The sequence below is a fragment of the Sarcophilus harrisii genome, unplaced genomic scaffold (genome assembly GCF_902635505.1).
Source record: "Sarcophilus harrisii unplaced genomic scaffold, mSarHar1.11, whole genome shotgun sequence".
Taxonomy (NCBI): domain Eukaryota; kingdom Metazoa; phylum Chordata; class Mammalia; order Dasyuromorphia; family Dasyuridae; genus Sarcophilus; species Sarcophilus harrisii.
Window position 1 is genome coordinate 77,557 of NW_022290951.1, and position 22,233 is coordinate 99,789.

The following is a 22,233-nucleotide window of genomic DNA, read 5'->3' on the forward strand; positions in this document are numbered from 1 at the left end:
TATTTGAGTAAGTTTTTTATAATTAAGTGTTAATTATTGATTATATTACTCGAAGACAATAATGAAAGGTAAATTTATACAAGGTTAAATGTCAATGAATTCTTAGTTTACTTATGTCTTCTTTGTCAATTCTATGGATTGTTTGATTCTCCTACTTATCTGACTTGAAACCATATGCATAGGCATTTAGGGCAATTCCTAGTTCTACTTAACCATCTTTTGGTTCCTAAATATACTGATCTTTTCTGAGTCTAAGTTGGTAAATACCATTATTTCTTGGACTTTTGGATTCTCTCCGATAATGACAATGCTTTCCATAGTGTTTTCTCCTTTATCATTTGTCTGAGTGAGAGATTAGTTTTATTAGGACAGAATATGCATGTGGAATCATTTCAACTTGCCCAAATTCCCCTTGTCATCAGATTTTTTAGATAATGTTTGTCAATCAAGCCAATTATAAATAATGTAGGAAATAGTAGTCCACTAATAATGATAGAAGGAAATGTTTCTGCATGAGTGCTGTTCACATTTGATCTCAGTGCTGGGCTTTGCCAATCAGCTTAGAGATTGTGACTCCCAACAATGCCCTAATACATGTTCATTTTGGTTTAGATGCCACATGCTGCTGAGATGATATAGTTCTTTCTATTCACATTCCTTTTTCTCCAGAGGTTTATTATATCTAACTTTTCTAAAATTCTGTTCACCTCCATAACTTTTTTTCCTTTATTTTGGGATTAGATTTATCTAATGCTAAGAAAGGGAGGTGAGATCTTCCAATAGTATTGTTTTGCTATGTTTTGTTCTTGCAACTCTCTAAGAATGTGGATACTATAGCACTTAGTGTATTTATGTTTAGTAATATTACTCCATTAGGTATGGCATATACTTTAGCAAGATGTGCTTCTTTCCTTATCCCTGATAATTAGGTTTTTTTTTTTTTTTTTTTTTTTTTGCTTTTGCTTTATCTGAAATCAGGATCTCTACCACAGTTTTTTTTTCTTTTTCTTTCTTTCTTTTTTTTTTTTTTTTTTTTTGCATTTCATCCAAAGCATAATATATTTTGTTTCATCATTTTCCCTTTACACTGTATGTGTGTATTTCTGCTGCAAATTTGTTTCTTATAAACATTATATTGTAGGATTCTGGTTTTTAATCTATTCTGCTATTCACTTTTATTTTATGGGAGAGTTCATCCTATTCACATCCTCAGTTAAGATTACTAACACTGTATTTCTCCTGAAAGATAATGTCAATGTTGCTGGATAGTTGACTCTTATTCATAGTCCAAGCTCCCTTGCTTTCTGGAATATTATATTCTAGGCCACGGGTCCTCAAACTTTTTAAATAGTGGGCCAGTTCACTGTCTCTCAGACTGTTAGAGGGCCAGAGTATAGTAAAAACAAAAACTATGTTTTGTGGGCCTTTAAATAAAGAAACTTCATAGCCCTGGGTGAGGGGGATAAACATCCTCAGCTGCCACATCTGGCCTGCAGGCCGTAGTTTGAGAACCCCTGTTCTAGGCCATCAAGTCATTTAATGTTGAAACTGCTAGGAACTGGATAATACTAATTTTGACTCCTCAATATTTGAATTGTTACTTTCTGATTGCTTGCAGCTTTTTCTGCTTAATATCATAATTCTGAAATTTAGCTACAAAATTTCTTGCAATTTTCATTTTAGGGTCTGTTTCAGGAGATGATTGATCAGTGGATTTTTTCAATGACTATTTTCCCTCTAGTTCTAGGGTATTAGTGAAGTTTTCCTTGATAATTTATTGAAAGATGAAATCCAGGCTCCTTTTGTGCATCATGATTTTCGAGTAGTACAATAATTTTTCCTCGATATATTTTCCTGGTTGTTTATAATTCTAATGATGAATTTAACATTTTTCTATTTTTTTTCAGTTTTTGAATTTTGACTGCTTCTTGATGTCTTATTGAGTCATTTACTTCCATTTGTCTAATTTTGATTTTTACTTATTTTCTTTAATTAGTTTTTTAAACCCCCTTTTAAATTTGGCCAGTTATATTTATTAAAAAGTTGTTTTGTTCAGTGAATTTTTTTCATTTCACCAAATGTCTTTTTTTTAAGGAGTTTTTTTTTTTTTCCATTTGCCAATGTTATTTTTTTTAAGGAGTTGTTTTCTTCAGTCAATTGCTGTGTTTTTCCAAACTTTTGGCTATCTCCTCTCCCCCCCCTCCAATATTTTTCCCCCTAATTCTCTTGCATAGTTCTCATTTCTTATTCCCATTTTCCTTCTATCTCTCTCTTAAGATTCTTTTTGAACTTAATATCAAGAGAAACTTTTCAGCCTGAGTTCCTGTTCATGTTGTCCTTTTTTTTTTTCCATTGCTTTCTTCTCAGTTTGTTGTGTTCTGATCTTCCCTGTCTCCATAGGAGCTTTCTATAGTCAGAACTCTCATTGGTTTTTTGCTTATTTGGAAAATTGAGCTCTGCTTTTAGGGCACAAGAGAGATTGTCCCAAGTTTATTTTGCAGGAAGAAAGGAGCCTCTCACCATTTCTGCCATGCTGGAACTTTTCCCTCTGTCTGGTTTGGCCTGCCAAAATCCAACTTGTTATGCTGGCTTCACAAACTCACAATTTGTCATTAGTGGTTGGGTGGAGATCACTCAGCTGGCCTGCTGATCCACTGACCTTCTGAACTAAATTAAGATAACTCTTGATGTACCACTATACACCTCTCAGATTGGCAAAGATGACAGGAAAAGACAATAACAAATGTTGAAGGGAATGTGAAAAAACATTGTTGGCGAAATTGTGAATTGATCAAATCATTCTGAAGAACAATTTGGAATGCCCAAAGGGCTATCAAACTGTACATAACCTTTGATACAGCAGTGTCTCTACTGGCTCTGTATCCCAAAGGGGTCATAAAAAGGGGGAAAGGACCCACATATGTAAAAATGTTTAGCCATTTTTGGAGGACCAACAAACTGGAAATTGAGTGGGTGCTCATGAGTTGGGGAATGGATGAAAAAGTTATAGTATACAAGTGTAATGAAATATTACTGTTAAGAAATGATCAACAAGACAATTACAGAAAGGCCTGGAGTGACTTATAAATTGATATTAAGTGAAATGAGTAGAATTATGAGAACATTATACACAGTTTCAGCAAGATTATGTAATCAACAACTCTGATGGGCTTGGCTCTTTTCAGTAATGACATGGTTCAGACTTGTGATGGAGAGATCCATCTACATCCAGAAAGAAGACTATGGGGACTGAATGTGGATCATAACAAGAGTATTTTCACCTTTTTTTGTTGTTTTTCTTTTTTTTCCTTTTTGATCTGATTTTTCTTTTGTAGCATGACAAATGTGGAACTATAGTTAGAAGAATTGCACATGTTTAACCTCTATGGGATCACTTGTTGTATAGGGGAAGGGGATGGGGGGGGAGAAGAAAAATTTGGAACACAAGATTTTGCAAGAGTGAATATTGAAAGCTATCTTTGCATTATTTTGAAAATAAAAAGCTATTATTAAAAAAAAATTTCAGAGCCTCCTGGTTCATTCCCCAAGCTGGGCCTCTCTATACTTAGGACTCCCTGTTCTGTGTCTGCACTAGACCTAGTTCACTCTTGCCCAGATGAGGCACACCTCTCCTGAAGTTGTTCAAAGATATCTTAAACTGCAAAATTATTACATTTCTTGTGGATTTGCCACTCCAAAATAGTTCAGAAACTTGATGTAGCATTAATTCTGAAGGAAGCTGAGGAAATCTCAGGCAATACTCTGGCTTTTCTCCACATCTTGGCCCCTTCTCTCCCCCTCCCATTCAGTTTTTAAAAAATAAGATATTAACTAATCTCATTGAAGATGAGTAATTAAATATAGTTACAATCCAAAAGGATAGCTTATTAGTATTGAAACTTTCATAAATGTGTTCAAGGAAGATAACAGAATGTAGACACTGATTTCATGAATATATCATAACTAATAACATTTCCTATACAAGCCAACATCCTAGTTTATTTATAAATGTATTCATGATGGAATTTTAAAAGTTTAAAACAGCTAGCAATATACAAGTAAGAAGTAAAACTGTAAGGTTCTGTTTCCCACAGCTGAAAAGTTTCAAGAGTCTCACAGCTTTACTCTCAATTGCCATGGTAAAAAAGAAAGTTACTTAACCTTTATGGCTAGCACATCCTAGCTGAAACAAAATAAAATAATGTCTAAAGTCCACAGAGGTAATCACAGTACTGATTCGGTGCAAATGACCTCAATTTATGCCCCAAGGCAATCCAAAATTGTTTATTGGGCATGCATAATAAGCATGAAGTATATTAACTTCTCCTTTCTTAAGGAGATTGATATACTGAAAATATGATGATATGGCAAGGGGAGGAAGAAACATGGAAATGTATCAAGAAGTGTAAGTAGAGGGGCAACTAGATGGTATAGTGGAAAGAGCACCAGTCCTGAAGTGAGGAGGACCTGAGTTCAAATCTGGTCTCAGACACTTAACACTTCCTAGCTGTATGATGATTCTGGGCAAGTCACTTAATCCCAATTTCCTCAGCAAAAAAAAAAAAAAAAAAAAAAAAAAAGTTAGTAGAAGAAGTGTATGAAACAATAGACTTCAGAAGGATCTTGTTCAATGGAAACTGAGGAGGAGGAGTTGGAAATTAGGACAGGATTACAGACTATTACTGCTGTTCTGGCTTCTGTGAACTTTGATTGTGTTCACTGTAAAATGGATATCATGCCCCCTTCTTGCAACAAATGTAATATAAGTCTTCCTCCACTCACTTCAAAATGTGACTCTGAAATTTTCATTTCATATATATATATATATATATATATATGTATATATATATATATATATATATGAATAAAATTAAATGATAAAATATATATGCTTTCCTACCTGTGGTAGGAAAAGGATTAGTTTTTGAGTTAGGAAGTCCCAGAATTCCATAGAAATATCATTTAACTTCTGAACTTTTGTTTATTCATCTCTAAAATAAAAGAATTCAATTATATGATTTCTAAGCTTTCTAGTTCTAAAATAAATATTTCTATGAAATCATTCTTTAATTTGACAAGCAGTGATTGCTTATTATATGACAATTAATGATTTAAAATTTGATATTTATATGTATTTAAAACACCATCACATTTTCAAGATTTATAGAGATTTAACCTAGGTATTTTCTGCCCAAATTAAGGAGACAATTCTACAGCACAACCAGTTTGGAGTATTAAAGGAAATTCAAAGGGAATGTCATTTGGAGGGGTGGAGGATAGAAAATGTTCGTCATTACCATCAAAGTTTATAGCCAAAGGAAACTATGTTTATTTGTCTGGTAAAGCTGGTTTTTCTATTCTAAATAACAGTAAATATCAAAAAAGATTCTTTGTACTAACTTTAATTTCCTATATTTCAATAATTTATTTCCAATGATAACTATGTAAAGGTAATGGTAGATGTTAAAATTCTAGAAACTACATTTTATTCAATATAGTTTTAAAGTGAAGTGTATTTAAAAGAATAGTTCATTCCTCATTTAAGAGAAAAACAAGTCAGAAATTATATATATATATATACATATATAAATTTTTTAGCAAAGATAAATTCTCTTAAAATTATTATTAGTGATACTCCAAACGGTCATCCACGGAAAGAGGTCAGCTTACTTGTCTTGTTTGGATAAATTGCTTTTTACTTTTTGCCCTCTTTCTGTAATAGCACTTAATGACTTGCCCTTCAATAACAGCACTTATTGAGTAAGCTGTATTTTCATTGTTATATTATTAGATAAGGAACAAGTTTGAAAGCAAATAAAAAGAACGATATCATAAGTAGTGGATTAATTGTATAGAAGGTGATTACATATGTGTCTGAAGAAGCATCACAGTTGGGATTAAAACTTTTGAAATGAAGTAAACATGATTAGTGAGAGAAAATCTGACTTTCATTATGGTTTTATTAATCTTTTTTTTCTCCTTAATGTACTTTCATAATTTGTGAAGATCGTGTATTTTTAAATCAGCAGGAGACAGGAATTCAGGTTAGGGGAAAATCGTCAGTCTTTATTCTTAGTGAAGGAAGATCGGAGGTGGAAGAGAATCGGAATAGCAATGTGTGCAGCTGAGTCAAGAAGCTAGCTCGACCAGCAGCCACACAACCAGCAGCTCGGAGTCTCGAACCCAGCCCCCATCTCCCCCAGCTTCTCTTCCTCTCTCTCTCTCTGCCTCCACCCACCAAAATCGTCATTTCCTATACAACACATCAGGACTTGCACGGAGAGTGGGCAGGGACCATTCTTTATCCAATCATGTATATTAATAGAGTATAGCCCAATTACTAGTTAGCCTCAGTACTTGGGACCTCAGTGCATCAACTCAAGCCTCAGCCCATTACAATAATTAGTAAATTAGAAAGACTACATTTCCTACATTTCTTTTGGAATAGAGTTGCTTGCCTTCATAATTTGTTTCTGACTGCATTGTTTCTATCTCATGTTTATTCCTAAATGGAAATAGAAATGCAAGAATCTCCAGGGCAGACATCAGGAAACAAATTTTAGGGAAAGGTAGTCTGTGAAATTACCAAATAAAAACATTTACTCAAACAATAATTAAATTACTTCTGGTACTGCTCTATTTCAAATTTCATTTTTAGTATTGTTTTTGTTCATTGAGCCAAAACATGTCATACAACAAAAGAGTATATAGAATCCATTATATTTATATTTTCTTTGGGGCATAATAACATTAGAAAGAAGTAATAGTTTTTGAACTGTTTTGAACATTTTGTCAAGAATAATTAAGAGATGATTTCAGGAGGGGAAAAGTAGCAGTAAATTATGTTTAGCATTTCTAGTATTTTCTGATATAATGATTTTTGTTTGGAATTCTTATTTTTAAAAACTATTTTAACGGTAACTTTTTGGTATTAAATATTTGAATAATTGCATTTTACTATTTATTTGTATTATATTGATTATATACCCTATTCCTATTATAACTATATTCCTTGTTATATATAAAAAATAAATGAAACAGTTTATCAACTAAACGGATTATCCCGTTTTGTTTTTCTTTGTGTCTAGTTCAAGTTACTTATGTCCCACAAAAGGAAGAAATATCAACCTGCTGCTGCTCTGACCTTGATTCAAGTTTCAGCTTGACAATGTAATTGCAAACTATAGAGAAGTTTTGCTACAATCATTCTACTCAGGTTGAATGATTTCTAATATTTTTTAAGAAAAAGAATAAGATTCTAAACAATGTGACATAAGTTGCTTTAGATCCTGTCCCAGAAAAGACTCTAGAGAGGTAGTAATGTACATATAAGTCACAAAGCATGATTCTTCTACTTTGCTTTATTACGTATATTTCACATTACTACATAATATAAGACTATTTCTTCTAATAATGTCTATGGTATAAAGTGAGAGCCTGGAGACAATGTGCTACCTCTCCAGCATTGAGGAATTTAGAGCTTTTATGCTTTCTATAAATCCCATAGTGAAATCTTTCCACCTAGAGGAAGAGGACTAGATACTTTTTTTCTGTGGGAATTTAGCTGACTTTTTCTGACTTTTGACCCTCTTAAAAAATGTCTAGAAATATCATTTAGTCTTTCATAATATGGCATAACATTTTAGGTTGGTTAATTTTTTAAAATAAATAAAAAATTACAATGTAAGTCATATTTGTCACTTATGAAATTGTTACTAAGTACTCAGTATATATTGTTCTTTGTATTGATCTTATTCAAAAATTCTTCAGGGGATAGAGGAAACTTTAAATTCACAATTTGTGTAGGCAATGTGAATACTCTTGTAGGTCCTAGCAAATTGGAAAGACTGAATACAGAGCTGGCCTTTACAATAATAAGTTATGGCTTTAAAACTCACTTCTGATACACATTGGTAGTTGACTTTACACAGGTTGCTTAATCTTTCAGTGCCTCAAGTTACTAACTCATTAAGATTATAATTTGCAGAGAAATTGTTTGCCTATCAGTGAAGGTAATTTTTATCATTGTGAGTTTCATAGAAATGAAATCTCATATCTAGAATATACCTAGTTCAAGAAAAATGTGGCAGCAGCTTTTTGGATGGATTGAAGAAACTAAATTTAGGAAAATGGTGCTGAATCAAATCATAAAAGAATGTACCCAGTGAAATGAACAAATTGTCACTTCTTGTTTCCCTTAGACTAGTGTGATTGCTGATAGAAAAAAGAAGTGTTAAATTCATCTGACTATCTTTAAACTACATTTTGGGAGAGAAAGTTAGAAGAAATAATAGGTATGCATTATATATCATAATTTGTTTCTGTTTTTGTTTTTAGCTTCTCTCCCTAGAAGGCTTGAAAAGAAACTATACTGGTTTACAGTTCATCAGCCTGTTAATTCAGGGGACTGTAGAAGTCCATATACGAGGGACATAAATTGTGGGACCTCTTGCCCATGGAAAAGAGCTAGAAGAACTATGTCATACTAAACAGAGCAGTCTCTGGATCTGCTCTGATTTACCAAATGATCATGCCGAATGTAGCATTACTGTAATCTCCAAACGTTGCATTTTGAGGAGTATGCTGAGAAAGGTGAAACAAATGTGCCTTTCTCAGTCTACTTACATGAAAATCAGTTTGTTCCTTCTATTTAGATATCTGCTAGAGAAATTGTGCTCTGCCAATGTGAAGCAACCTAATGAAAAGGTTAATGTAAACAATTCACTGATAGGTATTTAATACGTTATATTGACCTCTTTCTACCCACAAAATCTTGACAACTTTATAGTCTAATTTTACTTGAATAATAGGTATTTGTCAGGTCCAAAAAACACATTATAGCAAAGCTTCACAAATTATGTTTTTCAAATGAATTTCATGTATTGGTGTTTGTGTTTTAATTATATTTTACTACTTTCTACAATAGTGAAAGAAAATTCCTAAGAATAATCTATAAGCAGGTAGGTTTAATAGCAAATAAATATTTTGATTAATTAACTCTCATGGTCCATTCTCCAAAAATTTTTTTCTATCCAACGCAAACTTGATTCTCATGCCCTCCCATAAGACGTATCTTCAATATAATCTATTTTCACTATCATATTAATCCATGTTTTTACTTCATTATCTTGCACAGAATGAGGTTTAATAAAGACCTAGTATGTATGTATGTATGTATGTATAAACATATATACATGTATTTTTTTGTATGTGTATACACATAAAAAACAATGCAAATAAAAAGTATTTTATATATAAGACCATACAAATGAACATATACAGAAATATATACATGTATATATGAAAATATATATGTGTAAATAAATGATTTTATGTATAATATACAAAATGAATAAGTAACCATATATAAATAAATATATGCACATATATTCACAGGTGTATAAGTGTGAATAGGCAAGGGTCTGTGTGTTTTTGTGTATTAATGTATGTATTTAGTACATTGGCAACTGTTCTGTGTTATCCAGCTATGAAGGATGTAAGCTATTTTGGGCTTACAAAACCAGTATTTGAAAATGATAGAATTTGACTTCACTATATTTTTATTCCAAGATCTATTACCTATCAATGAGAGCCTAATATAACTATTAAGAAATAAAATGAAGAATGAACAAGCTATATTCTCCTAGATGGCCACTATGTATTAACCCCCTAAGATAGATTCCTAAAAAGGCTTTTAAGGCACATCCAAAGTTCAAATATGTATCATATAATTGTGAAAATTTATTTAAATGCTTAGGCAAAGGAGTTAACATGGGGTGGGGATTTGTCACAAGAACCAAGATTCTAAGACAAGACAGGAAATGGTATTGGAAATTTCTCAACATAGAGAGCAGCAGTAGAAAGGCAACAGAAATGTTTGGTGAGTTATTTGTGTTTGGAATTTGTATGTACAACAGTGGTACAAAGCTGCTTTTCACATTGAGACTTGCGCAAAAGTATTCTAGTTTCCAATTAGAGATATCTGGAAAAATTGTCAATCTTGAGAAGAGAGGGCAAGTCTGTTAAAAGGATATAATATTTCTGGAGCTTCGAGGGAGGTGAACAGATGTGGCAAAATATTAGATGTAAATTCCACTAATAGGAATGACTAAAGAGTAAATATTTCATTTCCAGTAAGCTCAGTGACCTGCAGATTCTGTGCTCTGTGTTGCAACAAAAATTAATGTAGAAGAAAGTAGAAAGTCTGGGGAAAAAAGCATTTCCACTCTTCTAATGATCAAGTACAATTAAATATTCTTGGAAATGATGTTAAGTTTTGAAAAAGAAAAATGATAACTTATGAGTGAGTGTATCAGGAAGCTGGTAAGAAGAATCAAACAACCCAGAGAAAATTAATATTTGGACTCTTAACTACTTTTGTCCAAAGGATAATGTAGAATCGAATAAATGAATGACCAAGTACCAGGTGGAAGAGCATTTTCAATATGACAAATTCCCATGAAACATTTATCACAACCACAAAGGATGTCATTAAAGTGAAACAGCTTAGGGGCTAAATCAAATATTAAGCAAGAGGCTTCTAGGGGCATGGCTTTTTAAAGTCTGAGGGAATGGAAAGAGAAAGGCTGCTACAGGGAATTGATCTCTTTTTGTATAAGATTATGTTTGATAATGGGAACTGGATGGACTTGTTTCAGCATTTACATTATTCTTGATAATGGAGACAGAATAAGCTCTTTCACAATATTGTGTGAAAAGGGGAGCAGGAGAAAGATCTGACCTATAGGAGAAATTGCAAAGAATTTTGAAAAAGGTTAAAAGTTTGAAAGTTAATAAAAAAGAAATGTAGGAACCCTTAAGAAACTGATGTGACTTGATTTAGCTGAAGGAGAGATATTCCATCAAAAGAAGAAAAAAGTGAGAGGAAGGACAAGTATTTGAAGAGATGGTGTACATAATGAAAAGATAAGGCTATAAGGTGGAGGAAGAGATAGAATCCAGTTGAAAGAGGAGAAGCAGAAGACAGATTTTTAAAGATAAGAAAAAATAAGTAAACTAAGTTAGCATGAATGAGAAGGAAAAGAAAATTGGGAATGCCTATCAAAGAATTAGAGCTAAAGAATTAAAAAAAAAAAAAAAAGGCTGTCTAAGTGCTAACAAATCCTAAGGAGCTAAAAGAGAAGGATCTTGGTGTTAGTGGACAGAAGTCTGGGAGTAAAGATGAATTGGGTTTAAGTTTCCCCATTGTCTCATAATTGATTTCTGACCCCAAACAGTCAACAAATTATTCAGTATCCATCAGCAATTCTCTGACATAACAGTTGTCCATCTGCATTATTTCCTCTCTGGAAGGTCTCTGTACCAAATAATACCCTACCCTACTTGAATTCTGCACCTAACTTCCCCTTCCACCCCAGGTGAATTAATAAAACTGGAATTAAAAATCCTGAAAGCAGATTACTACAGCAATTGTACAAAATACTATCAACTTCCTTTTAAAAGCTTTTCAACAAAACAAAGTGTTGAGCTGAGATTAATTACTATTATATTCTCTATCTTATATAATTGACTAAAACTGTGAAAAGGGATAAGATTTTCCAAAAAAAAAAAAATAGTATATAAAACAGTTCCAATGGGGAAAAAATTACATGTAGTTTATTTATTTATATTCATACTAAAAGAATTTTTTTAATTTTAGTCTTGCAAAGAGCACATTAAATAAAAAGAATAAGGTACTGTGAAAAAATATAGAAATATAAATTGGTTTAGAAAATAAGGCAGTTTTCAATGAACAGATAGAATCCCTTTTCTGTATTATGAAGCCTAGGAGTATTTAATTTAAAGTAGTGGATATTTTTAGAACTAGTCTTCTTGTGAAATGTGTCTATTATGTAAACCTCAAAACTAGTTAGGTTGCTGGCTTTTTCTTCCTTCTTTCCCCCACTCTCATAAATAAAATGAAGACTATTTACTGGCTGTTAGAAATGTTGCAACTATTTGTGATAATTTTCATAAGGTTGCTAAATAATGCAATTCTCTTGCATTATTCTCTTTGGTCTGGTGAATAGTCAAGAATACCAGAGTGTGAATTCATTCTTGGGCTGTATTATGTTAGACAAGTCTTCTATAAACTGTTTCCTCATTTATAAAATAATTGAGTAGTGCTTTTGTCATAAAATTGTTGTGAGTATGCCATGAGATAATGTACAGAAAGTGTTATGAAAAGCTTAAAGTGCTACATAAATGTTAGTCGTTATTATTTTAATTTTGTTTTACAGTAATTTTACAATTAAATTTATTATCTTACAATATTTTTGTATATTATAAGAATAAGTACAGATGGCTGCAGATGCTCTTGAGGAACTCATTCAATCATCTTACACAGATACAGAGGCTGATGATTTGGCTCTCTCAAATAATAAGAATAATATGTTATTGATTGAGCAACTTAGTGTTGTTTAAAGGTAAGAACATTTTTAAATTTTCTAACAGAATATCAGCATTATTCCATCATTTTCATATACCACAATTTATTCAAACATTCTCCAACTGATGGACATCCATTCAGTTTCCAGTTTTTAGCCACTACAAAAAGGGCTGCCACAAACATTCGTGCACATACAGGTCCCTTTCCCTTCTTTATAATCTCTTTGGGATATAATCCCAGTAGTAACACTGCTGGATCAAAGGATATGCACAGTTTGATAACTTTTGAGCATAGTTCCAAACTACTCTCCAAAATGGTTGGATTCGTTCACAACTCCACCAACAATGCATCATTGTCCCAGTTTTCCCGCATCCCCTCCAACAATCATCATTATTTTTTCCTGTCATCTTAGCCAATCTGACAGGTGTGTAGTGGTATCTTAGAGTTGTCTTAATTTGCATTTCTCTGATTAATAATGACTTGGAGCATCTTTTCATATGACTAGAAATAGTTTCAATTTCTTCATCTGAGAATTGTCTGTTCATATCCTTTGACCATTTTCAATTGGAGAATGGCTTGATTTTTATAAATTAGAGTTAATTCTCTATATATTTTGGAAATGAGGCCTTTATCAGAACCTTTGACTGTAAAAATATTTTCCCAGTTTATTGCTTCCCTTCTAATCTTGTCTGCATTAGTTTTGTTTGTACAAAAACTTTTCAGTTTGGTATAATCGAAATTTTCTATTTTGTGATCAGTAATGATCTCTAGTTCTGCTTTGGTCATAAAGACCTTCCCTTCCACAGGTCTGAGAGGTAAACTATCCTATGTTCCTCTAATTTATTAATAATTTCATTCTTTATGCCTAGGTCATGAACCCATTTTGACCTTATCTTGGTGTACGGCGTTAAGTATGGATCAATGCCTAGTTTCTGCCATATTAGTTTCCAATTTTCCCAGCAATTTTTATCAAACAGTAAGTTCTTATTCCAAAAGCTGGGATCTTTGAGTTTGTCAAAGACTAGGTTGCTATATTTGTTGACTGTTTTATCCCTTGAACCTAATCTATTCCACTGATTGACTAATCTATTCCTTAGCCAAGACAAGAGGTTTGGCAATTGTTAATGCTGTAAAGTTACCCATGTATATATCCTGTAAATAAAAGGCTATTAAATAAAAAAAAAAGAATACCAGCATTAAACAGAAACCAATGATGTGTTTATATTCAAGAAGATACCCACTAAAGTCCTGTTTCATTGCTCCATAGTAGAATAGAGGTGACTTTGGATTCTTAAAAGCTCTGATATTGACGTCTCATCTCAGCAAGCTAAAAGGCTCAATAAAGGAGCAGACCAGTGAGGCAGCCCCCATCCTAGGTCAGAAGATAAATTCTGGGAAATTGGGGTTTTCCTGAAAAAAGAAGGCAAAGTTATCCCCTGCAAACAAAGGAAATCGCTGAGCTTAAACCCAAGGTTTAGACCTGCACAGGGAGCTTAAGACACTTCCTTCAGAGCTCAATAATATAAAAAACAAAAGAATAAATACAAAAAGAAAAGAAAATAAATGAGCAAAAAGTGTCATCATTGAAAGCTAGTGTGATAGGGAAGACCAAAACAACTCAGATGAGGACAAAATATTGACAAAGGGAATTCAAAGAGTGATATGAATTTGTTTTAAACCAAAGAAGCTTTTTGTTCTTGCTCATAAAAGACTTTAAAAGAGAGGTATGATGAATGTAAAAAAAAACTGAAGAAAACAAAAAAGTAAACATTGAAAAGTAAAATTAACCAAATGAGAAAATGTTTCACAAAAGCTAACTGAAGAAAATCACATATTAAAAATTAGAACGGGGAAAAGGGAAGCTAATGGCTTTAAGAATCAGTCAAACAAATTTTAAAGAATGAAAAAATGAGAGGAAATGTAAAATACCTCATTGGGAAAACAGCCAACTTGGAAAACAGGTCCAGAAGAGACAATTTAAAAATTGTCTACCAGAAGGTCATGACCAAAAGAAGAGCATGGATAGCATTATTTTGGAGACCATCAAGGAAAACTGTCTTGATATTCTAGAAAATGGGAGAAATAGTCATTGAAAGAATCCATCAATCACCTCTGGGAAGAGATACCACATTATTGCAAGATGCCAGACAAAAACAATTCAAGTATCAAGGAGCAACAATCAGGAATATCCAGGATCTGGTATCATCTACAATAATGTATCAGAGAAAGTAGAATACCATATTCCATTAGGCAAAGGTCCTAGGATCACAACTAAGAATTAACTACTCAGTGACAATAAGAATCATCTTTCAGGGGAAATAATGAATCTTCAAAGGAGAGACTTTTAATTGAAAACATTTCTATTGAAAAAGCAAAATTAAACAATTTAATCTTCAAACATAGTACTCAAGAGAAGCCTAGAAAGGTAAAGAGGAGAAAAATATTTTATTATTTAAAGGCTAAACTGTTTACATACCTAGATGAGAAAGTGACATTTGTAACTCATGAGAACTATCTTATTGGGACAGTTAGAAATGGGACATCACATGTACAGAATGTGTGGTGGTGAATGGACTCTGATGTGATGATATTAAAAGAAAAAGACATTATGCGGTGGGAGAAGGGTTACTGGGAGAAAAGGCAAGGAGAGATATAATGGGATAAATTAGATGACATGAAGAGGCACAAAAGACATATTAACAATCAAAGGAAATGAGGAGGATGAGTATTTTCTGAGGTTGGATCTCATCTGTTTTGGCTCAAAGAGGGAATAACTTTATCATTCAGTTGGGTATAGAAATTGATCTTACCCTATAAAGAAGTAGAAGGAGAAAGTATAGAAAAAAGAAGGGAAAGTATAGAAAAAAGAAGGGAGAGCGGCACACTGGAGAAAGGGGTAAGAGAAGAGGGATGGTATGATAGAAGATGGGGCACTACCACTAAGGATGGAAAAAGAGAACAAAAGAATATACAAGGACAAAATAGGATGGAGGGGAATACAGATCTGGTAATTATAACTCTTAATTGAATGGGATGAACTCTCCCATAAAGTGGAAGCAAATAGCAGAATGCATTACAAAACAGAATACTACAATATGTTGTTTAAAAGAAACACATTTGACATACAGATACAGATTAAAGATAAAATGCTGGAACAAAATTTATTATGCTTCAACTGAAGTAATAAAAACAAGTATAGTCATTCTGATCCAAGATAAAGCAAAAGTAAAAAGTCTATTAAAAGAGACAAGGAGGAAAATCTTGTTAAAGGGTACCATAAACAAAGAACTAGTAACAACAGTAAATGTATATGCACCAAGTGGTGGAACATCCAAATTCCTAGAGGAGATAATAAACCAATTATAAGAAGAAATTGACAGCAAAACTATTTTAGTGAGGAACTTCAACCTTCCCCTCAATCAGGCAAATTGAAATACAAAATAAGAAAAAATCTTGGGAGGTGAATAGGATCTTAGAAAACCTAGATATAATAGACCTCTGGAGAAAATTGAATAGGGACATAAAGGAATACACCTTTTTCTTGGCAGTACCTAGCACCTACACAAAAATTGACCACATATTAGGGCATAAAAATATCCTCACAATCAAATGCAGAATGGCAGAAATAGTAAATGTTTTCTTTTCAGACAATGATGCAATAAAAATTATATTCAACAAAGGGCTGGGGAAAGATGGACTAAAAACCTACAGGAAATTAAATAATCTAATTCTAACTAAGGGGCCAAACAATTCACAGGAAAAAAAAATCCATAATTTAAGAGAATGAGAATGAGAATACCAAAATCGATGGGATGCAGCCAAAGTAATTCTTAATAGAAATCTTATATCTTTAAATAGCTACATAAATAAAAAATGAATTAGGCATGCAACTAAAAAAAGCTGGAAAAAGAACAAATTTAAATCCCAAAATCTGAAACTCAAAGGAGAGATTAATGAAATTTTAAATAAGAAAACTGTTGAAATAATGAAACCAAGAGATGATTTTCAGAAAAAACCCAACAAAATAGATGAACCTTTAATTTGATTAGAAAAGGGAAAGAAAATCAAATTACCAGCATCAAAAATGAAAAAGGTAAATTTACCCCCAGTGAAAAAGAAAGCATTAGGAGCTATTTTATCCTACTGTATACCAACAATTCCGACAATCTAGCCAAAATGGATGAATATTTACAATATAAGTTGCACAGATTAACAGAAAAGGAAATATATTATTTAAATAGTTCCATTTTAGGAAAAAGAAATTGAACAAGCTATCAATGATATCCCTAAGAAAAAAATTTTCCAGGGTCATATGGATTAATAAGTAAATTTAAACATTTAAAGTACAATTAATTCCAATACTATGCAAAGTATTTGGCAAAAGAGGCAGATTCCTGCCAAATTCCTTTGATGACACAAATATGGAACTGATAACTTAAACAGGAAGAGCTAAAACAGAGAAAACTATAGATCTTCCTAATGAATATAATATTTTAAATAAAAATTAACAAAGATTATAGCAACATGTGAGCACAATAATAATGATCAAGTGGGATTTATATGAGGGATGCAGGGCAGGTTTAATATTGGAAAAACTATAACCATAATTGACTACATCATTAGCAAAACCAACAGCAATCATATAATTTGATAAAATATAGCACTTATTTCAATTAAAAACACTAGAGAGAATAGGGATAAAGGGAATTTTTCATAAAATATAAGCAGTATCTATCTAAAACCAACAGCAAGCATCTGATATAATGGAGAGAAGCTGGACACATTCCCCATGAGATCAGGGGTGAAGTAAGAATACCCATTATTAAGTATTGTATTAGAAATGCTGGCTTTAGCAATAAGAAGAAATGAATTAGAATAGGCAATGAAATAAAGCTATCACTTTTTGCAGGTGACTTTGACATACTTAGATTCTCTAATCATAGAAAATCATTCAAAAACCTACTTGAAATCATTAACAGCTTTGGCAAAGTTGAAGAATACAAAATTAACCCTAGCAGATCATCAGCATTTCTATATATTACTGATAAAATCCAACAGCAAGAGAGAGAATTTCCATTTAAAATAACTGAAGACCATTTAAGGTAAAAATTATGAGCAATGTCTAATAGGTCAGTTAATTTGGTAATTGAGAGATTCCTAGTCAATTCTGGAGGAGTGGTTGCATTAAGTAACAAGTTTGGAATCCAGGTTAGAGGGCTTAAGCTGAAATTGAGAAAAGCAGAGATAATGAGCATAGAGGGCTTTTCCCCTGAATTTAGTTGAGAAAGAGATTTAAAAAAAAGTTGGTGATAGCTGTGGAGGTAATAAGATCAATGAAGGCTTTTTAAAAGATGTGGGCAACGAAAAGATATGCAAAAAGGGAATATAGAGAAAAACTAAAGTTTGGAAAGAGTGGATAATCTGATAGGTGGAAAAAGGAGGCGATCAAGTTGGGAGAAGGACTTGCTTTTTCATCCAAAATATAAAAGGAAATAGTGGAAGATGTCTGAGTGATGTGAGATAAAAGGAATAGGAGAAAAGGGAACTTTTAGTGAATAACCTGTTATTTTTTTCAATGAAGGTGAGTTTATAGGATGAGTGTAGGGGATACCACATTGAATACTTGGGAAGAGAAAAGAAAGTTCATTACAACTAGCTGTGACAACGAACAAGGTAGGATGAAATTGCTTGCCCTAAAGATTTTTTATCCTCCAGAAATAGTCTTCAAAATATTTCTGGGATTTAGAATTTCCAAAATTTCTGTGGTTCTGGGTCTTAGCATCTTTGGGTTTCATTACTCTCTGGTGCTAAAATTTTTCAGTACCTTAAAAATCACTTGGGAGATATCAAATACACAATTATATGCAAAGTAGATGTTGTATACAGACATTAGCAACTTCTTTTGACTACATGTGTAACTATTACTCCTCTTTCTCTTAGGATACTTTGTGAATCTGGTTCCTGATTAATCTGTTCTTTTGTAAATTACTAACAGTTCTTCCAATATATCTAGAGACTGATTTCATAGGCTTATAACACTAGTTATCCTGATGTCCACTGCTTGCAAATAAAAGTCTTTCATTTTAGCCCTCTTATTCCCTAGAGTTTTCTACTATTTTTTTGTTCCTGAGGCAATTGGGGTTGATTGACTTGCCTCCCATCAGCCAACATGTATTAAGTAAATGAGGCCAGGTTTGAACTCAGGTCCTCCTGACTTCAGGGCTGGTGCTCTATCTACTACACCAACTAGCTTCCCCTTTACTTCTCTTGAGGAGATTTATAGTGGGTTTCCAGACTCTTTGCAAATGGCATTGGTGCCCAGAGATAGTAGTCTCCTATATCTCAGTTCAACTTGGATATAAATAGTTGGATCAGCTTTTACAAAGAAATATTTACTTCAAATCTACAGCTTTTTTTTTTTTTTATCTTTTATACCTCCTCAGACTCTGGAAAAAGGAAGAGGATTAGGTTCATCATTCAGCTCACTTCCTATAGTGTACAGTTCCAAGTCCAAGTGTAAACTCTACCTTAGATTTGAGTACGTGGCATCTGGTTTCTTTGAGCTTTTCTACTAGGCTGGCTGGCTGCTACATCCCATGTTGTCATGGCTTAAACTTCTAGCTCTTTTGGGGTTTCTATTACCCCTATAAACTGATAAGGCCAAATAAAACAAAAGAGAAACAAAAACCACAGCCCATTTCTCAGAGCCATAGGGTAAAAGGAAAAAACAAATTTCCCCTCTCAGTTTACAGTGCTCACATGTGGGTCAAATGCATATAATTGTCTCCTTTTGTGAGTATTAGTTTTTAAAGAGTCATCCCCTTCCAGCTTTGCAGCCAAACATGGAGGTACAATACATCCAAAATTTATATATCATACTTATTGTAGGTGAATTTCAGTTGCATTGTACTTTTCCATGTTTGGCAATCTAGCATCCTCCAATTACAATTACAGGATCATTATCAGTATTTTTAGGCCTTATGAATTTTATACCTAATGATCATTGTAGTTGAGATTCTAAGAAAGGACTTTTGCCTTTGGCCTTTGCAGTCCTAGGCAAGATTATTGGATTGTGACACACAATCGTCTTCACTTGGGACAATACTTTGTAAACTCTTATCTGGCTCAGGTTGTCTTATATGCAGGTTGTTTTATTTTCCCTCTTAGTTTTAGTCAATCACCTGTCATTTCTTTCTTCCTGCTTCCCTTTTATTTTTCCTGTGAAAAAAGTTTTGATGTATTGTTTTTATAGAGCTTCTGGGACTATTCTATAAACTGGAAAATTATATTGTTTTTGATCAATTTCTTATGGAGTACTTTTATTTTTTTAGAATGAAATCCTTTTATCTTTCTGGGAAAAAAAGTTTTGATGAATTGTTTTTATAGAGCTTCTGGGACTAGTCTATAAACTGGCAATTTATCTTGTTTTTGAAAAATTTTCAATAGAAAAGTTTTTTTGACTAAATCACTGAATTTTAAAGGTCAAGTTAGCAAGTTAGTAGGCAGGTAGGTTTGGCTCATACCCAAACTTTACTAAGTATAGCATAAAAATTGTGGTATAATTTCTTCTTGACTTGTATGCATGTATTATGTTTGCTACATATTTATGCCACTGAGATTTTTATTCAGACCTCCATATTCCCACCACATCCAAAACAGTATTTCTAAGGATTTAACAATTGTAAGGTATTAGGTCAGATTATGAGAGAGAGAGAATGACTAAATTATTGATAACCCATAGATGGGAAAATCTGATTGAAATCTGACCTTAGTTTCTAAAATACCTCCTAAGAATCTTTGGTCATTTCTATATTGGGAAGTGGTTTTTATGCTTATAAATTTATATCTAAATTTTCCATAGCTTTTTGTGTTAGGTACAATTTCTGTGAGCAATATCTTGATGAGGTACATTTTTTTTATCCATTTGATAAATTCTTTATCTTTAAATAAATTTCAATCATTTACATTCCAGGTTATAATTGTTACATCCAACAATTGAACATTTAGGAAAGAAGAGAATATAGACATTATTATTCATTAATATTATTTCTATTTCATCTTTACTGCTCTCACTGTCTCTCATACCACCACTAAATGCAATTATTATATCTTATACCATTCACAAAAACTCTTCTGCTTTTCTAGACGTTTGAGATTGAAAGAGCACTCTGGGATTTCCTCTTATCTTTACTCTTAACTCTTTGCCTTGTTTCTTGCTCATTTTTAATCACAGAGTCTCATAATCATCTTTTCTGCTTCCTTTCCATCATCTAATTGTGAAAACAACACTGCTTATTACTTAACATGATTATTTATCTTTATACTAATTAAATTAAAATATGGATTAGTTAATTATAATACATAAGAAATCCAGTGATTTTCATTATTCATCTAGGGATGATGCATCTTAGGCTCTGGGATTTTACTGATTTTGCATTTTGTTTTAATTTTTGAAATGGTACTTAATTTGGTTTTCCATTTTGAAAACTGCCTTTAGATTCTTTCTAGGCATCACAAATGGTTAAAACTTAATGTGATTTCAAAAGTGATGGTATTTTTCTTGTCTCCAAAGGAATTTTTAACTTTGAAAGGTTGCATATTTGGCCTCAAAGTACTTGAACTTTTAACTGTTATCATCAGGTGATTTTCATTTTCCATTTCTCATTTCACCAAAAAACTTTCTAGGATCATAGGCAGACATAGAAGATGACTTAGAATCACCGAGTCCAACCACATTTGAATATTTATGTTTATTTTAAAACCTCTTTAGAATTTTCCCCTAATTTTTAGTCATAGAAAGTGTCAGTGTTGGGAAAATGTTTTAATATCATCAAATACTAGAATCGTAAATTAAAAAGTAGTAACCTTAGATGTATTAGTTAATTTACTATTCCTCCAGTAGGAGGAAATCTTCTCTTAAAAAAAGGCAATATACAGAGCATACGGCAATTGAATGGTTTTCATCACTTATTGGTGGAAGGAAATGAAAATATTCTAAATATGTGTGAGAACTCTTGTATTTTTTATTTGAATATAGATTTTTTTATTTACAAAACATATGTATGGGTAATTTTGCAACACTGACCCTTGCAAACATGAATCTTCTGTTTCAAATTTTCCCCTCCTTCCCTCCACCCCCTCCCCTAGTTGGCAAGTAGTTCAATACATGTTAAATATGTTAAAGTATATGTTAAATACAATATATGTATACATATTCATACAGTTATCTTGCTACAGAAGAAAAATTGGATTTAGAAAGAAAAAACCTGAGAAGGAAAACAAATGCAAGCAAACAATAACAAAATGAGTGAAAATGCTATGTTGTGGTCCATACTCAGTTGCCATAGTCCTCTCTCTGGGTGTAGATGGCTCTCTTCATTACTGAACAATTGGAACTGATTTGAATGATCTCATTGTTCAAGAGACTTGTGTCCATCACCATCTCAAAATAACAAAACAATTTTTTTTTAAAAAAAATTCTTGCCTTGAGAGGGTTAAACATGAAAGAAAGTCATTCACCTAACATTTTCCCTTTTACTAACTTCTAATACACACTGTTTTTTCTCTCTCAAGTGGCAGTGACTAAGAATTAAACCTAAAAAATCTGAAGAGATTATGGAGTTCTAAAAGAGACAATATGTAGTCGTTATGATAAAGAAAACATGCACATAAGAATTTTTTCCTGTGAAAATTATGTCTCTGTGTAGTTATACTTAGTAGGAACAAATTTCAAAAAGTTTTCGCATTGCAGAAAAGCGTTATAGGCAATATCTGGTAGAATCCTTGTATTCTGAAGAATAGACCTACATCATGCAAAGAAGATACTGGAGAAATGGATGTAATGG

The 22,233-nt window shown here is 32.5% G+C and overlaps 1 long non-coding RNA gene across 1 annotated transcript; it reads left to right on the forward strand.

Moving 5' to 3' along the window:
* The first annotated feature begins 7,045 nt into the window (after positions 1–7,045).
* LOC116420450 lies at positions 7,046–8,295 on the forward strand. Its single transcript, XR_004230778.1, has 2 exons — positions 7,046–7,170; positions 8,202–8,295. It is a non-coding gene; the product is annotated as an uncharacterized LOC116420450 (long non-coding RNA).
* The last annotated feature ends 13,938 nt before the right edge of the window (positions 8,296–22,233 follow it).